Raw genomic sequence first — 19871 nt, 5'->3', positions numbered from 1 at the left:
GTCCAGAGATGATAGCAGGTAAATCCTTTAATGAAACATAAGACAACGCTTCACAGGCTGAATAAACAGAAAAGGTCTCTTTCACAAAAGGTAATTGAGTGGCGTTCCGCTGTTAGTTCAAACGAAGACAGATGACCTCACCCTCTGCTACACTCCACGGAGAAGGCTGGGTACAGCACCGAAGTGGTAAAGCACAGCAGTTGATAACTGTGACGTTCTGACACCAATGACAAGACAGGACAGGACAAGGAAAATATCTACTGAGAAGTCGCATTAACTGTGATCTAACGTGCATGAAGGTCAAACAATAATCCGACAAACCAGACGAGAAAGAGAGAGCTAGATGTAGCGTGGAAATAAGGGGAAGATAGAGAAAAGGTGTGTAGGAGAGATGAACATGATAGTCAGCTGACGATAATGAGAGGAAGAGATAATGGGTGTGTGCGTGAGAAAGGGGAAAGGGAAAAAATGACCAGTAGAGGGAGGCAGAGGAAGGAAAACAGAAGGAAAGTACCAGGATCATGACAGTACCCTCTCCTCAAGGTGCGCCACCTGGCGCACAAGAGGAAGACTGATGGGAGCGAAAGAAGTCGTCAATGAGCGAGCGGTACAGAACGTCCCGGGAGGGGATCCAGCATCTCTCCTCGGGACCATAACCCTCCCAATCGACGAGGAACTGATGACCCCTCCCCCTGGGGCGAACGTCAAGTAGCTTGCGAACTTGTTAGATAGGTGAACCCTCGACACGGACCGGAGACAAGACAGGACAAGGGGGGGCGCGAACAACGGGCTTCAAATTAGAAACATGAAAAACAGGATGGACACGACGGAGATTGGCTGGCAATCTAAGTCTGACCGAGACCGGGCTAAGGACCTTAACGACGCGGAATGGCCCAGTGAATTTGGGAGCGACCTCGCGCGATGGGTACTGAAGAGGGAGGTTCGTAGTAGAAAGCCAAACCTTCTGACCACAAGCATAACGGGGGCTCTTTACGCAACGTTTATTAGCGGCCCGAAGCGTAATGGAACGCGATTTACATAAGGCAGATCTGACCGTTCTCCAAGTTTGTCTACAACGCTGGATGAATGCTTGTACGGAGGGCACCTTGGACTTGAGGTCGGAGGAGGGGAAGAGCGGGGATTGGTACCCTAAACAACTCTGAAAAGGCGAAAAACCGGTCGCAGAAGCAGGGGCGGAGTTATAGGCATATTCAGCCCACGGGAGCTGTTCTGTCCAAGACGCGGGATTACGAGAAGTTAGACAGCGCAACTGACGACCAAAGGTTTGGTTAGCACGTTCGGCCTGACCGTTCGTCTGGGGATGGTACCCGGAGAAGAGACTGACTGAGGCACCAATGAGGCGAAAAACTCCTTCCAAAAGAGAGAAGAGAATTGTGGTCCCCTATCAGAAACTACATTCTCGGGAAGACCATGGATCCTAAAAACATGATCAACGACTATCTGAGCGGTTTCTCTGGCGGACGGAAGCTTAGAGAGCGGAATGAAATGGGCGGCTTTAGAAAAGCGATCTACAACCGTGAGAACAACCCGGTTACCCTTGGAGGGCGGAAGCCCTGTGATAAAATCAGGGGCAATTTGTACCCCCGGGCGAGAGGAAACGGGTAGGGGTCTTAGATATCCAGCCGGGGGTTTATTACTGCTCTTGGTTTTGGCGCAAATAGAACAGGAGGCGATGTAGCGATGAATGTCTCGTTCCCGGGAGGGCCACCAAAACCTCTGTCGAACGGCGGCGATAGTAGAGATAGTAAGAGATAGTAAAATCAAAGCGCGTAAAGTAAAGAGACCAGCGAGCCTGGCGGGCGTTAAGTCTCTTGGCTGAACGGATGTACTCGAGATTCTTATGGTCAGTCCAAACCACGAACGGGACCGCAGACCCCTCCAGCCAGTGACGCCACTCCCCTAACGCAAGACGAATGGCCAGAAGTTCTCGATTACCCACATCATAATTCCGCTCGGCAGGGGTAAGACGATGTGAGAAAAAAGCGCAGGGGTGAATCCTCTCATCAACAACGGAGCGTTGAGAGAGGATGGCCCCCACACGCCAATAGCCGCCTGTACTTTTATATACTATAAAAATATATGGTCAATGTTGGGTTTTGTCAGAATAAACATTTACAGATAATGAACATATTTACAGTACTTTGTATAGTATGAATAAATATAAATATAAATATCACCTGAATTTTTAAGATATTGCACTAAACAGTGGGAGTATTGCACTTACAGGCACATGCCTTGGGAGATATGTTAACTGTTCAGAAGGGAGATGGCCTGTGGGAAGAAACTGTTCCTGTGCCGAGATGTTCTAGTGGCCAGTGATCTGAGTCGCCGTCTTGACGGTAACAGTTCAAACAGGAGGTGTCCAGGGTGAGTGGAGTCTGTGATTATTTTACCTGCTCTCTTCCTCACTCTGGAAGAGTACAGGTCCTGGAGGGATGGCAGGGGGGCACCAATAATCCTCTTCGCAGTCCGGACTGTCCGTTGTAGTCTCCTGATGTCTGATTTGGTAGCTGAACCAAACCAGACAGTGATGGAAGTGCAAAAAACAGACTCAATGACGGCTGAGTAGAACTGAATCAGCAGCTCCTGTGGCAAGTTGAACTTCCTCAGCTGGCGAAGGAAGTACAGTCTCTGCTGGGCCTTTTTCACAGTGGAGTCAATGTGATTGTCCCACTTCAGGTCCTGAGAGATGATAGTGCCCAGGAACCTGAATGACTCCACATTTCCACAGTGCTGTTCATGATGGTGAGTGGGGGGAGTGCTGGGCTGTTCCTCCTGAAGTCAACGATCATCTCCACTGTTTTGAACGTGTTCAGCTCAAGGTTGTTATAACTGCACCAGACAGCCAGCTGTTCAACCTCTAGTCTGTAAGCAGACTCGTCACCGTTTTGGATGAGACCGATGAGAGTGGTGTCGTCTGCAGATTTCAGGAGCTTGACAGTGGGGTCTTTAGAATTGCAGTCATTAGTGTACAGGGAGAAGAGCAGTGGGGAGACAACCAGTGCTGATTGTGAGTGTCTTGGATGTGTGTTTCCCCAGTCTCACTCGCTGCTGCCGGTCCGTCAGGAAGCTGGTGATCCACTGACAGATCGAGGAAGGCATGGAGAGCTGGGTCAGTTTGGCTGTGAGAAGACCAGGCATGATGGTATTGAAGGCCGAACTGAAGTCCACAAAGAGGATCCTTTGTATAAGTCCCTGGTCTGTCGAGATGTTGCAGGATATAATGCAGTCCCATGTTGACTGCATCATCCACAGACCTGTTTGCACTGTAAGCAAACTGAAAGGGATCCAGCAGGGGTCCGGTGATGTCCTTCAGGTGGCCCAGCACCAGTCTTTCAAACGACTTCATGACCACAAACGTGTGAGCGACAGGTCTGTAGTCATTAAGTCCAGTGATTTTGGGTTTTTTGGGGACAGGAATGATAGTGGAGCGTTTGAAGCAGCAGGGAACTTCACACTGCTCCAATGATCTATTGAAGATCTGCGTGAAGACCGGGGCCAGTTGGTCAGTGCAGGCTTTTAAACAAGCAGATGTGATGCCGTCTGGGCCTGAGGCTTTCCTAGTCTTCTGTTTTTTGAAGACTCTGCTCACGTCCTCCACACAGACCTTAAGCTCAGGTTGGATGGCAGGAGGGGGGGGGGGGGGGTGTGGGAGTGCAGGAGGTGATGGTGAATGTGTGAAGTGCAGATAAGACCGGGTGTGTGGTGTGAATGAGGGCTTTTCAAACCGGCAGTAAAATGAATTTAAATCGTCAGCCAGGTGTTGATTGTCCACAGATCGAGGGGATGGTGACTTGTAGTTGGTGATGTTCCTCAGGCCATTCCAGACTGATGATGGGTCGTTGGATGAAAACTGGTTTTTCAGTTTATCAGAGTAGTACCTTTTAGCAACTCTGATCTCCTTTGTCATTCTGTTTCTGGCCTGGTTATACAATATTTTATACCCACTTCTGTAAGCATCCTCTTTGGCATGACGAAGGTGTTTGAGTTTCCCAGTAAACCATGGTTTATCATTAGTGAATGATAAGAATGTCCTGGTAGGAATGCATGTATCCTCACAGAAACTTATATATGATGTTACAGTATCTGTGAGCTCATCCAGATCGTTGGTAGCAGCTTCAAAAACAGTCCAATCAGTGCAATCAAAGCAGACCTGTAGATTCTGCTCTGCTTCTTTAGTCCATCTTTTTACAGTCCTTATTACAGGTTTAGCTGATTTCAATTTCTGCCTGTAGGTTGGTATGAGATGAACCAAACAGTGATCAGAGAGCCCCATAGCTGCCCGTGGGACCGAGTGATACGCATTTCTTATTGTGGTGTAACAGTGGTCCAGTATATTACTGTCTATGGTGGGACATGTAACGTGCTGTCTGTATTTTGGTAGTTCACGGGAAAGATTTGCTTTGTTAAAATCCCCAAGAATGATTAAAAGAGAGTCTGGGTACCTTTGTTCCGTTTCAGCTTTTTGTTCAGCCAGCTGTTGTAGCGCCGCGCTCACGCACACGTCTGGAGGGATGTAAACATTCACGAGAATGAAAGAGGAAAATTCCCGAGGCGAGTAGAAGGGTTTACAGTTTATGAAATGTGCCTCTAAATTAGGAGAGCACATCTTCTTCAGTGTTGTTACATCTACAGTGTTGTTACATCTGAACACCAACTTTCGTTAATGTAGAAACACAATCCACCACCTCTCGTTTTCCCCGTTAGCTCCGCGATGCGATCCGCTCGGAACAGCTAGAAGCCCGGAAGATGTATTGCGTTGTCCGGTATGGCTTCACTCAGCCAGGTTTCAGTAAAAAATCCTTGTTAGTGTGGGTGAGGAGAAGTTCATCCGTGTTGTTAGGAAGGGATCGGAGATTCGCGAGATGAATACTGGGGAGTGCAGTGCGCAGGCCGCGCTCGCGGAGTTTAACCAGGGCGCCGGCACGCTTCCCGCGTTTGTGTCTGAACGCGGGTTTGAACAACACCGCTGCCCCTCCGACGAGAATGTCCAGCAAAACGTCTGAATAATCAAAAACTGTAGAAAAGGTTTCTGGTGTGTTTCCTAATGTCCAGTAGTTCGTCTTTGTTGAAACTGATAGGAAAAGAATGACTAAACGCAGAACAAACGAACAAAAACAACACAATAGCTGGAGAGCTCCACACCGAGGCAGCCATCCGCGGCGCCATCTTGATTCGATGCCAATTGATGCCAGCATCCCAGATAGCTTAGAAGAACTCGCAACAGAAATGATTGACTCTCTCTTTTCCAGCACTTTAGACACAGTTGCTCCATTGCGCTTAAAGAAGATTAAAGGAAATAGTCGAACACCGTGGTACAACGAGCACACTCAGGCCCTAAAGATAGCAGCCAGAAAAATGGAGCCCAACTGGAAGAAAATAAAATTAGAAGTTTTTTGCATTTCGTGGAGAGAGTATGATTGCTACAGAAAGGCCTTAAAAACTGCTAGATCTGCTTATTTCTCAAAACTTTTAGAAGAAAACAAACACAACCCTAGGTATTTATTTGAAAAAGTGGCTAAATAAATAAAAAATAAAGCTCCAACACCGGACGTTTCCAAACACCACAGTAGTAATGACTATATGAACTGTTTTACTTACATGATTGATAATATCAGAGAGAAAATAATACCTATGCAACCGTCTAGTACAGTATCGCATCAGACAGTGCAGGGTAGTCTGACTGACGAAAAAATTCATTCATTCATTGCTATAGGAGAGGAAGAATTTTCTAAACTCATTAAATCATCTAAATCAACAACATGTATGTTAGACTCTACACCTACTAAGCTATTGAAAAAGATGCATTCAGATGCTTTCCTTTTCTTAATATCATTAATTCATCTTTGTCACTAGGATATGTACCGAAAACCCTTTAAGCTGGCTATTATTAAACCTCCTATTAAAAAAAACGCAAATTGATCCTAGAGAATTAGTAAATTACAGGCCGATCTCGGCTCTTCCTTTTCTGTCAAAATGAATAGAAAAAGCAGTATCCTCACAACTATGTTCCTTTTTAGAAAGAAATGGTATCTGCGAGAATTTTCAGTCAGGATTTAGACCATATCATAGTACTGAGACTGCTCTCATTAGTTACAAATTATTTGCTCTTATAATCCGATCGTGGTGGTATCTCTCTATTAGTGTCACTGAATCTTAGAGCTGCATTTGATACCATCAACCACAACATTCTTTTAAATAGACTCGAAAATTATGTTGGCATTAGTGGAATTGCACTAGCATGGTTTAAATCATACTTATCTGACCGTTATCAGTTTCAAGTAGTAAATGAATAGATGTCTTATAGGTCAAAAGTTCAGTATGGTGTACTACAAGGCTCAGTACTAGGACTGTTGCTGTTCACTCTGTACACGCTACCCTTAGGAGATATTATTAGGAAGCATGGCATTAGTTTTCACTGTTATGCTGATGATACTCAGCTCTATATTTCTTCAGCCCTGAAGAAACTTACCAATTCACAAAATTATTGGAATGCATAGCTGATATAAAAATTTGGATGACTAGTAATTTCCTACTACTCAATTCTGAAAAAACAGAGTTTCTAATTATTGGGCAAAAACCTCTGCACATATTAACCCAGAATACTGTCTAACAATTGATGGCTGCTCTGTCAAGTCTTCGTTGTCGGTTAGGAACCTGGGTGTGCTCATTGATTCCAGTCTTTCATTTGAAAGCCATGTTTCTAGCATCTGTAAAACCACATTCTTCCATCGTAAAAATATATCTAAATTACGACATATGCTTTGATTGAAAAATGCGGAACAGTTAATTCATGCGTTCATGACCTCAAGGATAGATTATTGTATTGCTCTACTGGGTGGTTGCCCTGGGTGCTTAATAAACAAATTCCAGTTGGTCTAAAACGCTGCAGCTAGAGTTCTCACTAGAACCAGAAAGTATGACCGTATTAGCCCCATTCTGTCAACACTGTGTGATGGATTTTTAATAGATAAGATAGAAAACTATCTTTTAAACTAACCATGATTCTAACAATTCTAACACCCTGAAACACAGTGTACTAAGACGTCCTGTTCTTTGGCTAAATGTATGTTTCCCCTTTGGTGAAAACTCATGACTTTGGTTGTGTGAGTGTAAAAATAACAAATATGGGAACTTAAACTAGACAGATGTCTAAACTTGAAACCTTGTGGTTACCTAGTAACAAGAGGGGTTGTCTATGAAGAACCAATAAAATTGTGGGGAAATTATGTAATGTTTCATGTCATTTTTGCCATACCCCTATTTTATAAAAACTGTTGTATTCGTGTTTGCTGGTGGGATTCTCTCTGAAATTTGTCTGAGATCCTCCGACCGTGATGTATTCTTCTTGGGGGATTCTTTGAGAAATGCTTGAGATCCCTCAGCCGTGATTGAAGCATTTAGAGGACATTTGCTGAAATTAGTCAAGCTAGGGTTAGTTGTCATGATCCTTCATGATCTCCTTCTCTGTCTCCCTCTGCTGGACACACACACAAACACACACATCTCTCTCTCTCTCACTCTCTGTACTGACAGCTGTCTTCACTTTTCATTAGGCTCATTCCTCCCCACCTGTTCCTCATCTCCTCTCATTATCTTGGCTTCTTCTAACCCTCTCTTTCCCTGTCTTGTTGTCAGATTGTTTAATGTCACAGTTACTCGTTGACCAGTATTTTTCCTGTCCGGTCCTGTCTTGTCTATTCTACGTAATTACTACTACGGCTGGTATTACTCTGTGCTCGTCATTGTATATTCACAGAACCTTACCTGCTTACGGCTGGAGCTACTTGACTGCTCTGTGTTCGCCGCCTGCATCCAGCACCAACTGTTTCTCCGTGATTCACGAGACTCGCTGCTTCATCAACCTTCTGTTCATCCCAACCACAGAGGAGATTTACGTTCATGTTACACTGCCAGTCTGCTGGTTTCTTCTGTTGCTGATTATATTGAACTTTCTGTTTGGATTACCTCTGGTCAGACTTTTGATTGTATTAAAGAACTGTAATTGTCACTCTCGCTTTTGAGTCCTCTCTAACGCCCTCACATTAGTAGGCTCAACCTAAGTCGATGTGTAGACGTGCTAGTGTATAGGATCAGGTACGTAGGATAAAATCTACTAACACTGCATTGGCTCCCTATTAAACATCGTATACATTTTAAAATATTGCTGACTACTTACAAAGCACTAAATGGTTTAGCTCCCCAGTACTTGAGCGAGCTCTTAACGCATTATAGTCCTTCACGTCTACTGCGATCTCAGAATTCTGGCCAGTTGATAATACTTAGAATATCAATATTGACTGCTGGCGGTAGATCCTTTTCCTATTTAGCACCTAAACTTTGGAACAATCTTTCTAACATTGTCCGGGAAGCAGACACACTCTGTCAGTTTAAATCTAGACTAAAAAAAGCATCTATTTTACCTGGCATTCATATAGAATATTATACATTTCATTTGTATACATTATTCAAATCAGTTAAAAGATTATAAGGCTGCATAAATTAGGTCAGCCGGAACCGGGAACACTTCCTATAACACCTGATGTACTCGCTACATCATAAGAAGAATGGCATCTAGGCTAATGTTAGTCTTTCTGGTGGGAAACCATGGCATGGCCAAACAAAATCTACAATCAGAGAAGAATATTGGTCGGCTTATATCTGTAGTAGTGGTCATGACCTATTTTTGGTGTTAACACAGTAACACCAACTGTTGTTGGACCGATTGGACAGGCCTTAAAGTACTAACTTTCAAACATTAAAGAACAGCAGTGCAGATCGTGGACGAGTTTCGATTCATTGTACAACTTTGGTTTGATTTACTACAGTAGGATCTGGGGAAGTTTTCACACTAAATCTTACTAAATCAAACTAAAGTTGTATAATGAACCGAAACTCATCCACAGTCTGCACCAACGTAACAATGACGAGGACATACACGTAACTGAAAGAAACCCAGGACTTAAATACACACCAAACAAACAGACACACCAGAACAGAACTAACTCAATCACTTAGTAACCATTGAAACAAACAGGAGGGGAACGATGAAGATAAATTCTGTATAGAACAGATTAGAAGAACCACAAAGAAACTCAAACATGAACAGAGACACAGATAAAAAAACAAACTGAAAACCTGACATTACCCTCCTCCTCCCGGAGGGCGCGTCCTCACACCGTAACAAATCCCAAGGGTGGGAGAAGGCTGACGAAGAGGTGGCTTCGCAAAACTGGAAGCCTCCAGGGCCGTGGCGGCAGTAGGGACCATGGCGGAGCCGGCAGTTCAGGGGGACAGGAAGGCGCCGACAGTTCAGGGATGGCTTCCTTGGCTGTGTATGAGAGAGTGGGCAGCTCTGGGATGGCCTCTGTAGCCGTGGATGGGTAGCCCCCGCCCAAAAAAAATATTTCCTTGGGGGGAATTACGGCTGTGAGCTGGGGCCGGAGCCATCAGTGGACTCTGGTCAGGGGCTGGAGCCATCACTGAACTCTGGTCAGGGGCTAGAGCCATCACTGGACTCTGGTCGGGGGCTGGAGCCATCACTGGACTCTGGTCAGGGGCTGGAGCCATCACTGGACTCTGGTCAAGGGCTGGAGCCATCACTGGACTCTGGTCAGGGGCTGGAGCCATCACTGGACTCTGGTCAGGGGCTGGAGCCATCACTGGACTCTGGTCAGGGGCTGGAGCCATCACTGGACTCTGGTCAGGGGCTGGAGCCATTACTGGACTCTAGTAGGGGGCTGGAGCCATTGTGTGTGCAACCCACACACACACAACATAGCAGTGGACACAATGGTCAGCGTTGCGCACTCTGGATACTCAGGCATGAAAGTTTCCTGCTGACATGTTGCAAGCTTTATTTAACATCACAACCGACATAACAAATGAAATACTCTGAGTCAGATACGCAAATGATTTTTTTGTCATCACACAGGGGCATGGCCTGATTTATTAATAAACTCATATAAAAGTGCTGCGGGTTACTTGTGTTGTCATGGTTACTGGTTTGCATGTAAACGTGAAAAACTGGTTATTTCAATAAGCTGATATTTGTGAGTTATCAGCTTACTGGTGTGCACTGTGCATGTAAACATATACCTCAGATTTCTTGTTACATGTAGTTGTACTTGTAGTACAGTCAATCACAAAGCACTTTCCCGTTTAGGATGTGTTGTGTGTGTTTTTCACGGCATTCACGCTGAAAACGTCTCGGTTACGTATGTAACCCTCGTTCCCTGAGTAGGGAACGGAGACGTTACGTCGGATGACGACGAATGGGGTTTCGCTTAGAAAGCCTATCAACTTCGAGTATTACAAAACGAGCCAATGGCAAAGAAATGCCATGGGTCTGCGGAATTTGCATGACGTAACTCCGCCCCACCTCGTGGGTATAAAAGGAGGACGCCAGCAACAGGCAGATATGTTTCTTCGCTGAGACTGAGCTCAGGCGATCCCCGCGGTACAGCGGAAAGTGGCAGGCAGACGTAACGTCTCCGTTCCCTACTCAGGGAACGAGGGTTACATACGTAACAGAGACGTTCCCTTTCGTTGTCACTCCGAGTTACGTCGGATGACGACGAATGGGGTTACCAGTCTAATCACGCCACCTTCTCAGCTGTCTTCCAGTGCCCTGCGTAAATCTGAGATCCCTGTCGTGAGACTGGCACGGACGAAGGACTCCTATTTAGCACAGGAATACCAAGGTACACTGGGGAGCATATCCCAAAGTTTAGGGGAAATATGCAATTACTGCCAACCCAGAGGGGGGGGACTTAGAGAATACACATATGACCCGAAGGAGACATATGGAGAACACTGGGGTGTCCAGCCGCAGGTGGAATATTTCAACCCCAGGGGTGGCAAGGTGGCTTGCCAAGGGAAAGACACATGCTCAAGAGGCTTACAGTGGAAATACACATGTGGGGGTCGCTCAGAGGAGGGACCATGCACACGGGAGGCACCTAGCCGTCACGCAGACAATAGACACTGGCGCCGACGTCAGGAGTGCTGGAGGAGCTCAGGGCTTTCGGGGAAGCTCACCTGAGGAGAATATCGCACGTATCCAGTCCGTGGAGTGGAATGGCGAGCAAGCGAAGACACCTGAGCGGGTCCAGTACTAGCTGGTTGAAGCGAGTACACGAGAGGACACTGGCTCCACTCTGAGATTATAGAATCTGGCGAATGTGTTAGGTGTTGCCCAGCCTGCAGCTCTGCAGATGTCTGTTAGCGAGGCGCCATGCGCTAGAGCCCAAGAGGATGCCACACTCCAGGTGGAGTGGGCAGTCACACCAAGGGGGCACGGTCGACCTTGCTGCTGGTATGCCAAGGCAATGGCGTCCACAATCCAGTGAGACAACCTTTGCTTGGAGAGAGCCTTTCCCTTCAGCTTCCCACCATAACAGACAAAGAGCTGGTCTGAGGTCCTGAAACACTACGTCCTGTCTACATAGGCGCGGAGGGTGCGTACTGGACAGAGCAGTGCCAAGGCTGGGTCTGCCTCCTCCGGGGGCAGCGCTTGCAGGTTCACCACCTGGTCCCGGAAGGGAGTGGTAGGAACCTTGGGCACATATCCAGGCCGGGGTCTCAGGATCACGTGAGAGTAAGCCGGCCCAAATTCCAGGCACGCTTCGTCAACGGAAAATGCATGCAAGTCCCCCACCCTCTTGATGGAGGCCAATGCAACCAGGAGCGCTGTCTTCATAGACAGGAACTTAAGCTCCACTGATTGCAAAGGCTCAAAGGGAGCACTCCGCAGGGCAGTTAGAACCACTGAGAGGTCCCAAGAGGGAACGAGAGGAGGGCGAGGAGGATTCAGTCTCCTCGCTCCTCTCAGGAACCTGATGATCAGGTCGTGCCTTCCAACAGACTTACCTTCGACTGGGTCATGGTGTGCGGCAATAGCGGCAACATAGACTTTCAGGGTGGAGGGAGACAGCCTTCGCTCCAGCCTATCTTGAAGAAAGGAAAGCACGACACTAATCGAACATCTCCGGGGGTCTTCTCGGTGAGAAGAGCACCAGTTGACGAAGAGGTTCCACTTCAACGCGTAAACGTGTCTCGTGGACGATGCTCTAGCGGAAGTGATGGTAGCCGCCACCGTAGGTGGAAGGGTACTCAAACCTGCTTCGTCCCGTCCAGGAGCCACACGTGGAGGTTCCAAAGATCGGGACGAGGGTGCCATAGGGTGCCCCGTCCCTGGGAAAGGAGGTCCTTCCTCAGGGGAATCGGCCAGGGAGGTCCTGTCGCGAGGAGTACTAGTTCGGAGAACCAGGTCCGGGCGAAACAGTATGGCGCGACCAGAATGACCTGCTCCTCGTCCTCCCTGACCTTGCGCAGGGTCTGCGCAAGAAGGCTCACTGGGGGAAACGCATATTTGCGGCCTCGCGGCCAGCTGTGCGCCAGTGCATCCCTGCCGAGCGTGCCCTCGGTCAGGGAATAATACAGGCGCAATGGGTCGAGTCGTGAGAGGCAAACAGATCTATCTGTGCGTCCCCGAACTGGTCCCAAATCAGCTGAACCGACTGGGGATGGAGTCGCCAATCTCCCGGGAGGGGCTGAAGCCGTGAGAGCTCGTCGGCTGCACAGTTCAGGGCTCCGGGGATGTAAATGGCATGAAGACACCTCAGATGCTTCTGACTCCATATGAGGAGGTGGCGGGCGAGTTTCGACATACGGCGGGAGCGTAGACCACCTTGATGGTTGATGTACGCTACAGTGGCGGTATTGTCTGAACGGACTAGTACGTGTTGGTTCTTGAGCACGGCCCGGAAGCGGCGCAAAGCAAGACGTACGGCCAGCAACTCGAGGCAATTGATGTGCCAGAGGCGGCGGGGTCCTGTCCAGGAGCCCGCGGCAGCACGTCCATTGCACATGGCACCCCAGCCCGTGGAGGAGGCATCTGTCGTTACAACAACATGCCGCAAAGCTCGTTCCAGGGGCACTCCGGCCCGTAGAAAACTGAGGTCCGACCACGGGGTGAAGGTCTGACGGCAAGACGGAGTAACAGTTACTCGGAAGGTGCCGTGTTGCCATGCCCACCTCGGGACTCGGTCGCGAAGCCAAAGCTGAAGCGGTCTCATATGAAGCAATCCGAGCGGTGTTGCCACGGCTGCAGATTCCATATGCCCCAGGAGCCCCTGAAAGAGTTTCAGTGGAACCGTACTCTTGCCCTCGAACTGTCTCAGGCAAGTCAGCAGTGACTGCGCGCGCTCGCTCGTAAGCTGCGCGGACATGGCGACCGAGTCGATGTCCATACCGAGAAAAGAGATCCTCTGCACGGGGCAAAGTTTGCTCTTTTCCCAGTTGACCCGAAGGCCCAGACGAGCTAGGTGCCGGAGCACTAGGTCCCTGTGTTCGCATACCTGGTCTCGAGAGTGAGCTAGGATCAGCCAGTCGTCGATGTAGTTCAGGATGCGAACCCCGTGTTCCCGAAGGGGAACAAGGGCTGCCTCGACGACCTTCGTGAAGACGCGAGGAGACAGGGCTAGCCCGAAAGGGAGAACCGCGTACTGGTATGCCTGCCCCTCGAGGGCAAATCGAAGGAACGGTCTGTGTCGAGGGAGAATGGAGACATGAAAGTAGGCGTCCTTCAGGTCGATTGCTGCAAACCAATCCTGGGGCCGCACACATCCGAGAATGTGTTTGGCAGTGAGCATCTTGAACGGCAGCCTGTGAAGGGAACGGTTCAGCACACGCAGGTCCAGGATTGGCCGTAACCCACCGGTTTTCTTGGGGACAATGAAGTACGGGCTGTAGAAGCTGGTCCTCATCTCGGCCGGAGGGACGGTCTCGATCGCACCCTTCGCCAGCAGGGTGGCGATCTCTGCTCTCATGATAGGGGCGTTGCCACCGACCAAAGTGGAGCGGACTCCCCTGAAGCGGGGAGGAGACCGCGCTAACTGAATCGCGTAGCCGAGCCTGATCGTCCGTGCGACCCAGCGGGACAGGAGGGGGAGCTCTAGCCAGGCTCCCAAAAACTGTACCAGCGGGGTCATACGGACCACAGACTTCCCACCGATGGTGCAGCAGGGCGGAATGACTGGCCCGGACGTGGACGGCATAGCGGCCCGGTGTGGGGGCACAGTCATTAACCGCGCCCTGACAGAGGAGACCAGGGAAGGAAGAACGTTCCACGGGGGTCTGCTCTGCCAGGGGGCTGGCGACAGAGGCGGAAGGGAGCGGCACGGTCCGGGGACGGCGCACACTGCCAACCGGCTCTGGGACAGAGGGGGACGAGGGGTGCACGGCTCGGAGGCGGCGCACCGTGTCGTCCGAGAACTCTGTGTGCTCAGGGATGGGAATGTTACTTCTTTCTTTAACCACATTAGGGTGCTGCCCACCCGTGGGTGAGCAGCGGGGAGTGGAGAACAAAAGATTCTCCCCCGGCCCTCCACCGGGGGAAGGAGTGGTCCTGCTACCATCTCCTGAGAAGTAATTTTCAGCATCCCTGAGCAGCCCGTCTCAGGAGCGCCGCTTGGCCCGGCGTTTAGCGGGGGGCGGGGCTGGAGAGGGCTGGGGCGCCTTCTTACGGCTTCCTCCGCGACCGGGCCTGGGTGGAGGCTGCTGCTTGGGCCGGGCGGGAGGGGCGGGAGCCGCAGGAGGGCGCCCTCGGCGGCGAACAGACTGAGGGATCTGCCCGGTCGGCTGGGTGGAGGCAGCAGCGGGCCGTCGGGGCAGAATGTGCCTAATGGCCTCAGTCTGTTTCTGGGCGGTGGAGAACTGTTGGGCGAAGTCTTCCACCGCACCGCCGAATAGGCCGGCCTGGGACATGGGGGAGTCGAGCAGGCGAGAGCGCTCAGCGTCCCGCATGTCAGCCAGGTTCAGCCACAAGTGTCTCTCCTGGACCACAGCTGTGGACATCACCAGACCCAGGGAGCGTGCGGTCACCTTCGTCGCCCGGAGGGCGAGGTCGGTGGCGGCGCGCAGCTCTTCGAAGAGCCCTGGGTCCGTCCTACCCTCGTGCATGTCCCTTAGCATCTGCGCCTGATAGACCTGCAGAGTGGCCATGGCATGCAAAGAGGCAGCCGCCTGTCCCGCCGCTCTGTAGGACCTCGCCACTAGGGTAGACGAGAACCTACAGGCCTTGGATGGGTGCTTAGGCTCGCCGCGAGAAGAGGCACTCTGAGGACACAACTGCATCGCAACAGAGCGCTCAACCGGGGGGAGCCCAGTGTACCCACGGGCGGCTGCCCCATCGAGGGGAGGAAAGGCGGATGAAATCAACGAGCGGTCGCGGGAAGACATGGGAGTCTTCCAGGACTTCGAGATTTCATCATGCACGTCCGGGAAGAAAGGTATTGGGGCAGGCTGAGGACGGGAAGCCGCAGCTGCACCCAAAAACCAATCGTCCAGCCCCGAGCGCTCAGGACAGGGTGGAGGGTTCCACTCCAAACCAATGCTCGCGGCCGCCCGGGAAAGCATGGCCGTCATCTCTGGATCGGACTGAGCCACAGCCGTATTCACACCCGAGGGTGGCAGCTGTGACGAGTCGTCACTTCCAGACGAATCAGACCCGCCTTGTGATGCTGCGATTGACATCGCATCTTCCTCTGGAGCGCGAAAGGACACCCGCGGGACCTCAAAGGACGGTCCCGCGAGGATCCCCTGAACGCTCGCGGGTTGCAACACTGGAGAAGGTGCTGCGGGGCACGGACACATAGTCGGCGCTTTGTTCCACACAGTCACCCTCAGATCACCCTGGCCACCAGCCGAAGTAGAGCCTCTCGAGGAGGCGCTAGATCGGGGTGTGGATGAGGGGACTCTCACTCTTGCGAGATCCTTGAGTCTCGATCTAAGTGTTGCGATGGTCATGTTCCCACAGAAAGCGGGAAGCTCTTTTTGTGAGAGAAACTCAGTGCTGAAGCGCCCGCGGAGAACACACTCGCTGGCAAACCACGCTCAGATAAGCAGGAAGTGTGCACTCGCCGGGAGATCGCCGTCACACCAACACTGGAGAGTTGCTCGTCTCGTAAGAAGCTGACAATCAGAGATAGCTTAACCCTCTGGGGTCCTATGTGTTTTTGGGGTCCTGGAGGTGTTCTGACATGCTCTAACATTTGTGCTTTTTTCAGTTATTTATAAACATGTTAATGGCAAAGGTGTAAATTCACTCTATATAGCACAAACAGGGCTACCATAATATGTTAGCAAGATGTATGTACATGTTTGTATTTTTGAGAGAATATTGTTTATGCATGGTTATTGAAAAAACTAAAACTTAAAGTCTCTGAAATAAGGCCACAAAACACATACTAAATATGTGTCCACAAGACTTTTGACTAATGGATGTTCTCGCCTAGGATTTTTGCTTCAAAATGATCTGAAAATCATCCTTCCAAATCATTCACATAAAACAATACATTGATTTAAATTTAGTAAAACACTTTTTGTTTGGAAAGGCAATATGCGAAATGGGCGTGACTCATGTATAATGGTCTGATTCACACCTGTGAAGACAAAAGACCTGCTTAATGAGCCTGCATAATGAGCTTTTCACAGGTGTGTCACTGAGCCACAAGACAGAATACAAGGACACAAGAAAAGAAATTTGTATATACAAAATTGGTTCACAGTTGGAAACATCTATAAAAAAATAGTATTTTTCCACTTGTATTTTTGCTTGCAAGTTGTATAATATCCAAGGTGAACATTTCTAGTAATTGTGTAGTTAATTCTCATACTGTATTTTCAGAAAGTTTTGGATATGTATCCTCTCCCCAAATTTGTCACTAATAAAACACAATACAAATAATTTGAAGAGAAGGCTTATATTGACCTTTTAAGATTTTGTTTACATCTACCTTGTAAATATATTATTTGCTATTTTATTAAAAAGGTTACAATTACAGCAAAAATTAAAATAACAATATTTCAAGTGTAATATTTCTTTGTAAAAACTAAAGTATACATTTTATCATACATATTTCAAAGTTAAGGATTCATTAGTTTGAATAAAGCCTACATTGGAACAAACACTATAATAGCATCCTAGTTGATGACTTCATTTTTGACAAAACAAACATAGCCTAATATATTTAACATTTGAGCAGAAATTGGTGAACAAAAGCTTATTCAATGTGGCAGTAGTCTATAGTTTAGGCTACAGTAAACAGTTAATAATCTATCCAAAAACTAGTCAACGAAATGTTGTCTTTCATATTTCTTCTGTAACATAGGCATATCGTTTGTTGTTTTTATGATAGCCTATATTAGGGCATATAAATATTAATTTGCAGTTTAATACGTTGCTAATACAAAGACATTTTAACGTTATTTCAACATATTTCAGTCGATTTTCACTCATCTCAGTATAGCAATAGGGTTTGGTAAAAACTGTTCAGTTCATTCATTCACACACAGACGCGATTCATATTTAAACAGTCTTTTTGCAGTTTACATACACTATGATATCGCAATTAGAACACTAATAAAAAAACGTACTTCTCAGATGGAGATTTCATATTTCTTTTATTTCTTTGTAAAAACTAAAGTATACATTTTATCATACATATTTCAAAGTTAAGGATTCATTAGTTTGAATAAAGCCTACATTGGAACAAAGACTATAATAGCATCCTAGTTGATGACTTTATTTTTGACAAAACAAACATAGCCTAATATATAACATTTGAGCAGAAATTGGTGAACAAAAGCTTATTCAATGTGGCAGTAGTCTAGTTTACAGTAAACAGTTAATAATCTATCCAAAACTAGTCGACGAAATGTTGTCTTTCATATTTCGTCTGTAACATAGGCATGTCGTTTTTTGTTTCTATGAGCCTATATTAGGGCATACATATTAATTTGCAGTTTAATACGTTGCTAATACAAAGACATTTTAACGTTATTTCAACATATTTCAGTCGATTTTCACTAATCTCAGTATAGCAATAGGGTTTGGTAAAAACTGTTCAGTTCATTCATTCACACACAGACGCGATTCATATTTAAACAGTCTTTTTGCAGTTTACATACACTATGATATCGCGATTAGAACAATAATAAAAAAAAAACTTACTTATCAGATGGATCCGTTGCTCCTCGAAATGAAAAAAAAACAGTACATGTTCTGAGGTAAATGTCCCAGGATTATTCCTCACACAGCCTCGCAAGAAGAAATAGGGTACATTAATCTGATGATTACATTTGTTGTGTCATCGCGTTTATGAGGGGCGTTGACACTTTGCATGTGTTGCTTCAGATCATTTGCGTTTGAATACCGCGCGCTCTCCGTGGGCGTGTCAGATTAGCAGAATAATGAGCTAAGAGAACGATAATGAGATCGGCTGACACCTCTCTCTTTTTTAATAGATTACATAAACAGAGAATATTTATTTTAGTTTTGAATTAGATATTTTAAAAGTACAAACTTAAATGATAATAAAGATATATTGCTCGTGCTTGTGTGAATAGTATTCGCTGAGCTTTGTTTAAGTTTAGAGACGTGCACCAGAAAATTTTTTAACGGAGACAGAGAGGCAGAAAGCACACCCTGTTTATTTTCTTCATTTTACAAAAGCACACGGTTTTGATGTTAATGTGAGTGTACACAAAAAAAGAAGACCCTCTATAGTTTATAATCATGTGTTGATTTTATTTATATGACCAAAAATGACGGAGTATTTTAAGTCTATGTTGCTGCTATGTGGAAAAAAAACAGCAAAACGCGCCGGCGCGTTTCTCGACCCCAGAGAGTTAAGGAGTGAAGAATTACACTTGGCTCCGAAGCGAAAACATATCTGCCTGTTGCTGGCGTCCTCCTTTTATACCCACGAGGTGGGGCGGAGTTACGTCATGCAAATTCCGCAGACCCATGGCATTTCTTTGCCATTGGCTCGTTTTGTAATACTCGAAGTTGATAGGCTTTCTAAGCGAAACCCCATTCGTCGTCATCCGACGTAACTCGGAGTGACAACGAAAGGGAACCAATGCTTTTTTTGCCACTCAATGGGCATGACCACAGTCATTCTGACGTCACACGCATACCCTCTATTAACAGATTAGAAGAACAACAAAAAAACTCAAACATGAACAGGACAGAGAAACAGATCAAAAAACAAACTGAAAATATGACAACTGTTGTTTTATAAAAAAAAAAAATATTTTGATGTATTTTGGCATTCCTGGAATCCAGTGTTGGCACTGGTAAATTTTTATCCAGCAATGTTTACTCTTTACAGAATTTTTTTTGTATATCAGATTGCAGAGGCTTAATTTCATTTTACTGCACAGATATGTTTCTGGAGGTGTACAGGAATTTTTAATTTCTATGATATTGCAGTGATTTGTTTTTCTATGATATTGTCATGAATTACAGTAGGAATATGTGTTAATAAAGCATTTATTAACACACTGAGTAACTATTACTATATGTCTAAATAATTAGATGTATAAATGTACCTTTAAACAGTTTATTGATCATTTACTAACACTTTCCAAATGATGTTATGAACCACTGAAAACTTAAATAACTGGTTTGTAAATAATGTAATACTTAAGAAATTATAAATTGATCATTAATAAAGTATGAAAATACAATTATTAAACACATTATAGACATGCTTATAAAACAAGAATAAAGCAATTATAGCTGTATTTATAAACTACTTACTAATGTCTATTAATGTAGGGCCAATGCTTTATAAATGATGAATTAACTATTTACCAATGCTTAACTAATGATTCATACCATGCAGTTATTATAAAATGTTACCGAAATGGGAACTAATGTTGAGAATAGAATGTATGTGCACAGGGCAGATCAAGTGTCAGATCATGTAAACTCACTTCGGTCTTTATTTGAACCATGTACAATGTGTGAAAATCAATGTATTATTCAGGACATTACATTC

General features: G+C 46.7%; 1 protein-coding gene across 7 annotated transcripts in view; it reads right to left on the bottom strand.

Moving 5' to 3' along the window:
• The window catches only part of LOC143714613 (transforming growth factor beta-1-induced transcript 1 protein-like), a 163528-nt gene that overhangs the window by 103806 nt on the left and 39851 nt on the right, over nt 1–19871 (bottom strand). The gene's annotated exons all lie outside the window — the stretch shown is intronic.

The sequence above is a fragment of the Siphateles boraxobius genome, unplaced genomic scaffold (assembly GCF_051911475.1).
Source record: "Siphateles boraxobius isolate OS27281-9 unplaced genomic scaffold, OSU_SipBor_1 55, whole genome shotgun sequence".
NCBI classification, from domain to species: domain Eukaryota; kingdom Metazoa; phylum Chordata; class Actinopteri; order Cypriniformes; family Leuciscidae; genus Siphateles; species Siphateles boraxobius.
This window is presented reverse-complemented; position numbering and strand designations above follow the sequence as displayed.